Raw genomic sequence first — 6,476 nt, forward strand, 5'->3', positions numbered from 1 at the left:
AATAATTTTATACCTTTATCTGCTGCCTTTATCTAGAAGGTATGGTTTATTGTTATTAAGGCAAAATGAAAATTACACCTCATCCAGGAGGAACAGTATCTAGTATAAAAACAAAGTTCTAGGAGTCAGATTTCATTAAAAAGATAGAATGCAATAAAATGTTCTGTATTACACATTAACTCTCTTGTCAGTATACTGTGTCAACCTAATAAAACTGGTGTTGAAATTTTATTAATGTCTTTAAATTCTAGGTGTCTTACTATTCAATTGTTTAAGCATTATTAAGAATGCAATTCTATTCTGTGTCTAGCCATGTTCCAGGATATGCGAGAAAAACTGCATTAAACATGGTGTCTTCACTCTAGGGCACATAGCCATTGTGTGCAGACTGGGTTCAAAATATGTTAAAATTTATTTCACTAGGTAAATGAAGTCAAAGCATCCACTGAAAAATTCATAATGGTAAAGAAATTACTTCAAAGGCCAGCTGGCAGCTGTTACCATGAAGGTCAAGCTGTGCAGTTTCAGTGGCTACAAGATCTACCTGAGACACAGGCAGCCCTATACCAGGACCCACAGGAAGGTTTCCAGTTCTTTTTTTAATTATTTTATTTTTTTATTAATTACAGTTTATACACTTTGTATCTCAGCTCCCTCCCTCGTCCCCTCCCAATCCAACCCTCCCTCTGTCATCTCCTCCTATGCCCATCCCCAGTCCACTGATAGGAGAGGTTCTCCTCCCCTTCCTGATGACCCTAGCATGTCAGGTCTCATTAGGACTGGCTGCATTGTCTTCCTCTGTGATCACCTCAGGGGGAGGTGATCAAAGAGCTGAGTTCATGTCAGATACAGTGTCTGTTCTCAATACTCACTTGGACACTGAGCTGCCATGGGCTACATCTGTGCAGGGGTTCTAGGTTATATCCATGCATGGTCCTTCGTTGGAGTATCAGTCTCAGAAAAAGCCCTTAGGCCTAGAATTTTTTTGGTTCTGTTGCTCTCCTTATGGAACTCCTGTCCCCTCCAGATCTTTCTATCTCTCCCTTCATTCATAAGAATCCTTACACTCTGCCCAATGTTTGGCTATAAGTTTCAGCATCTACTTTGATACCATGCTGGGTAGAGTCTCTCAGAGCCCCTCTGTGGCAAAGCTCCTATCCAGTTGCCTATTTTCTTCCTTTTCTGATGTCCTTCCTGTTTGCCTTTCTGAATGAGATTGATCATCTTACCCAGCATCCTCCTTCTTGCTTAGCTTCTTTAGATGTACAGATTTTAGTACATTTATCCTATATTGTATGTCTAATATCCAAACTTATAAGTGAGTATATGCTATATGTATCTTTCTGCTTCTGGGATACTTCACTCAGGATGATATTTTCTAGTTCCCACCATTTGCCTGCAAATTTCATTATTTCCTTGTTTCTAGTTGCTGAGTAGTATTCAATTGTGTAAATGTACCACAATTTCTGTATCCATTCCTCAGTTAAGGGACATCTGGGTTGTTTCCAGATTCTGGTTATTACTAATTAAGCTGTTATGAACATGGTTGAACAAATGTCCTTGCTGTATACTTAAGCATATTTTGTATATATGACTAGGAGTAGCATAGCTGGATCTTGAGGTCCAGCATCTTCAACAAATGGTGCTAGTCTAACTGGATATCCACATTCAGAAAAATGCAAACAGATCCATATTTATCACCCTGCACAAAATTAAAGTCCAAGTGTATCAAAGACCTCAATATAAAACCAGATACACTAAATTGGTTAGAAGAAAAAAATGAGGAAGAGCCTTGACCTCCTTAACAGAGGAGACAACTTCCTGAACAGAACACCAATAGCAAGGGCTCTAAGATCAAAAATCAATAAATGGGACCTCATGAAGCTGAAAATTTTCTGTAAAGCAAAGGACACTGTCATCTGAACAAAATGACAGCCTACAGACTGGGAAAAGATCTTCACAGACCATATATTTGACAGAAGGCTAATATCCAGAATATATAAAGAACTAAAGAAGTTAAAAAGCAACAAAACAAGTAATCCAATTTAAAAATTGGTACAGAGCTAAACAGAGAATTCTCAATAGAGGAATATAGAATGGTGGAGAAACACTTAAAGAAATGCTCAACGTCCTTAATCATCAGGAATATGCAAATCAAAATGACCCTGAGATTTCACCTTACACCCATGAGAATGGCTAAGATCAAAAACTCAAGTGCACAGTGGAGATGAGGGAGGGAGGGAGGGACTGGGAGGGAATGAGGGATCGGGACATGGCTGGGATACAGAGTTAATAAAATGTAACTGATAAAAAAAAATAAAAAAGAAAAAAAACTCAAGTGACAACACATGCTGGAGAGGATGTGGAGAAAGGGAAACCCACCTCCATTGCTGGTGGGAATGTAAACTTGTACAACCACTTTGGTTTTCAGTTTCTTAATGTAAAATGTGAGTCCACATTCCTTTCCAAAAGGGATCCTTGGCAGATAAACTGGACTGTCCTCTACAGAAGAAGGGACAGTCAAAAGAGATTCAAAAGAAAAGAACCTGCCATGCAGTCAAATTCCAGCAGGCCATCACTGGTGCATCTCTTCCTGATACGATGGCCAAGAGGAATCAGAAAACAGAAGTTAGGAAAGCTTAGTGAGAGCAGCCTATCAGGGCTGCCAAGGAATTAAAAAAAAAAAAAAAAAACAAAAAGGCTAAGCAGGCATCCAAGAAGACAGCAGCTATGGCTGCTGCCAAGGCCTACACAAAAGATTGTGAAGTCTGTGAAGGTCTCTCTTCCACTAGTGGGTGGAAATTGCTAACTTGGTACAACAGATTTTAAAATAAAGATCTGTTCCTAACTGAAAAAAAAAAAAAAGACTTCAAGACATGTGTGTCCTGCATATGAGTGTGTATTTAGCCAAAACCTATTTCTTAATTATGTATTCTATTTATAGAAATAGTCACATTGTTAAAAAGAAAAGCACGGATAGTAGCCTAAAATTTTAGTGCTAAATGAAAGAAAATTCATGGCATTGCAATAATACCTTGAGAGAGAGAAAACTTGTATACTTGTCAGAGTGACCCTGCAATTTCTAGTCATTCAAGCACTGAGGGTGTGCTGTTACCAACCATACCAAGAAGATATGTATGAGGTGAGAGTGTTGCTGGAAAACTAGATCTTCATGGCTTTTTCCGCTTACAGAACCAGTACTGCCCTTTATACATTGCATTTATCAGGCATTGAAAATCAGGCACCATCCACTTCTCCAAGCTCAGTACACTATTTTCGATTTTTCCTGTCCTCCTGGCTTTTTCACAGCTTGACAAAAGTTCAGGCTCAGAAGAGCTGAGCTTTCTCAAAGCTGAACAGACCCCAGGGGCCTTCTGTCTCTATTCTTCTCTTCATTTGAGTTATCTCTTCAACCAGAACTCTCATTAGAACCTTCCCTAATATCCTATCAGGAGTCTTTCTCAGGCACTATTTAAGGACTTCTTTGTATTTACCCCAAATTTCAAATTTTGGCTTCAGCTATGCATCTCTTTATATTTGTGTTCACCATAGAATGTCGTATCAGCGTGGTCATCACAATATTCAATGTTATGTGCCAGATTAAAGAATAGACTCTGGTAGATAAGCAGTGTTTGGTGAGTTTTGTACACAAATGCTGAATTCACAAATGTATTTACAAACAGCTGCATTAATCATAATTGTATGTACTATAGAGAAAGGAAAATCATGATTAAAATATTAATATTGAATTAGGTCTATTATTTATAAGACCATTAATAAGAATCCCACCAGTGTTATCTATTTTCCAATTCTTCCCTCTGCTTCTTCTGGTGTTCATTCATTATTCTCCCTTTTAATTCCTGCTACCTGACCTGTTCATTTATAAGAGTACTTTTGTGATTCCTGTCTCTGCTCTGGAAGTAGCATCAATACCTGAGAGAGCAGGGCAAGTTTGAGAGCAAGTATGGAAGGAGGCAGAGTGGATAAAGCAGTATTGGAAATACAGGCAAAAGTCTGTTCTTAAAGGCCCAGTATTCTAAGACGAATTAAGCAATATGTATTTCATCCCCTGGTAATGGTGGTCATTGAACAATCTTAAACTAAGGTGATACATGATTAGGGCTGCATTTCCAGGGATGTCTCTGCTTTGCTGAGAAGACAAGGAGCAGGGACCAGGACTAGATTCAGTGGTACACTGCAGTGCTCTTATCCAGAATTATTAGGAACCAATTAGAGGAGCCATTGGCGATGCCCTCTATGCATCACTTGGTATCCTATTTACAATATCATTGTCTGATTAGGTTAGGGTTTGTGAACAAACCCTAAAAGTGGACACTATATGCTGACTAATTAATCTACAGATGTTTTATTTACATTTTTTTTTTCAGTTTGCCTTCTAAAAACTAAAACTCCCAGTGAATAAAATGAAGCTACTTAATGAAGAAAGTAAAGTGTCATTGTCAAAGCACAATGTTATAAGCTGACCTGTAATTTTGGCCTATGTAGATATCCTGATACATATGGAGTTATTAAGAGGGTCACAAAATCATAGCTGAGAATCTCTGCTTTTGAAATATCTAGCAAAGCCTTAATCAAAGAGAGAAAATATCTTCACACCAAAATCTGTAAACCACTGATTAAGGAAGAGGTTATAGATACATAAATAAAAGTATATTATATTTTATAAATTAGAAAAATACTGTTAAAACCTCCATACTTCCCAGAGAAACCTGCACATTAGAAACAATCTCTACCAAAATACTAATCAGCGTTATTCACAGAACAAGAAAGAAAATTCTACCATACATATGGAAAAAGCCCTGGTGGCTCAAAGAATATTAAATAAAAATTATAAAGCAGAACAGGACAGGAGCCTATCACAGAGGGCCTCTGAAAGACTTTACCCAGCAGGGTATCAAAATAAATGCTGAGATTCTTAGCCAAACTTTTTGTGCAGAGAATCTTATGAAAGAAGGGGGAGATAGAAAGACCTGGAGGGAACAGGAGCTCCAGAGGGAGAACAATAGAACCAAAAAATCTGGGCACAGGGATCTTTTCTGAGACTGATACTCCAAACAAGGACCATGCATGGAGATAACTTAGAACCCCTGCACAGAAGTAGCCCATGGCAGCTCAGTGTCCAAGATAATAGGAACAGGGACCGTCTCTAACATGAACTCATGGGCTGACTCTTTGATCACCTCCACATGAGAGGGGAGCAGCCTTACCAGTCCACAGAGAAAGACAAAGAAGCCAGTCCTGATGAGACCTGATAGAAGGAAGGAGAGGAGAACCTCCCCTATTATTGACTGGGGGAGGGGCATAGGAGGAGAAGAGGGAGGGAGTGTGGGATTGGGAGGGGATGGAGGAGGGGCTACACCTGGAATACAAAGTGAATACTGTAAATAATAATAATAATAATAAACTATTGATACTGCACATCCCAGTTTCAAATATTGCAAGTCTGCAGTAATCAAAGCAGGAAACATAAAGCAATGGAACAAAATTGAAAGCCTGGAGATAAATCAATGTATTCACATGAGTTTGTTTTGTTGACAAAGATGCCAAGAACATGTAATGGAAAGAGCACAGTCTCTTCAGCAAATACTGTTTGGAAAACTAGTTATGCCCACATAGAGTATTAGAACCTCAACACATCCACACACACAAAGAGAGAGACAGAGAGACAGAGAGATAGAGACAGAGAGACAAAGAGACAGAGAAAATTTACCTGAAACTCAAGACTTGATGTTGAATTATAAGATATGAAATCATTAGAAAAAATAAAACCAAAAAAACTCTACAATATTGCTGCGGACAATGACTTTTTGTTTATCTGATGCCAAAAATATTAGCAAGAAAAGGAAAATACATAGACAACTTGGGCTTCTTTAAACTGAAAAGCTTTTGTGTAACAGAGGGCACAATGATGAGTTACTAAAAATTGGAAGAGTATATTTATAAACTACACACGTGACAAGGGTTTGATACCCAAAATACATAAAATCTCAAACATCGTAACAACAGCAAATCTACATAACCAAATTTAGAAATAGGCAAAGACATACAAATGGACGTGAGATATATGAAAAAAATGTATCATTTATTATCAGGAAATATAAACTAAAACCATAATGAAACACCCACAACTTGATTGGAATGGGTATAGTAAAAAATCAGAGGCAATGCTGTTAATGAGGTTGTACGAAAAGGAACCCTTTGAACCTTAGAGAAACACAAATTGGTAAATCCATTATGCAAAACAATATGAAGTTCCTGAAAATCAATACAGAGAGAACAACATATAACCCCACTCTAGAGTTAAAGGAAGGGAGATGCATATGCCAAGGAGGCGCAAAGAACAGTTACCTCAGCGCTACACAGTTTTCAAGGTACAACATCATCAGCTTAATAGACACCAGTGGACAGGGAGAACCTGGAATACCAGACAAGCTTATGTTAGACTGTGAGAACAA

At 38.1% G+C, this 6,476-nt stretch overlaps 1 pseudogene; it reads left to right on the forward strand.

The window, feature by feature from the left end:
* The first annotated feature begins 499 nt into the window (after positions 1–499).
* LOC110558270 (large ribosomal subunit protein eL24-like) lies at positions 500–2,809 on the forward strand (annotated as a pseudogene).
* The last annotated feature ends 3,667 nt before the right edge of the window (positions 2,810–6,476 follow it).

This window comes from Meriones unguiculatus, chromosome 15 (genome assembly GCF_030254825.1).
Source record: "Meriones unguiculatus strain TT.TT164.6M chromosome 15, Bangor_MerUng_6.1, whole genome shotgun sequence".
In the NCBI taxonomy this organism is placed as follows: Eukaryota; Metazoa; Chordata; class Mammalia; order Rodentia; family Muridae; genus Meriones; species Meriones unguiculatus.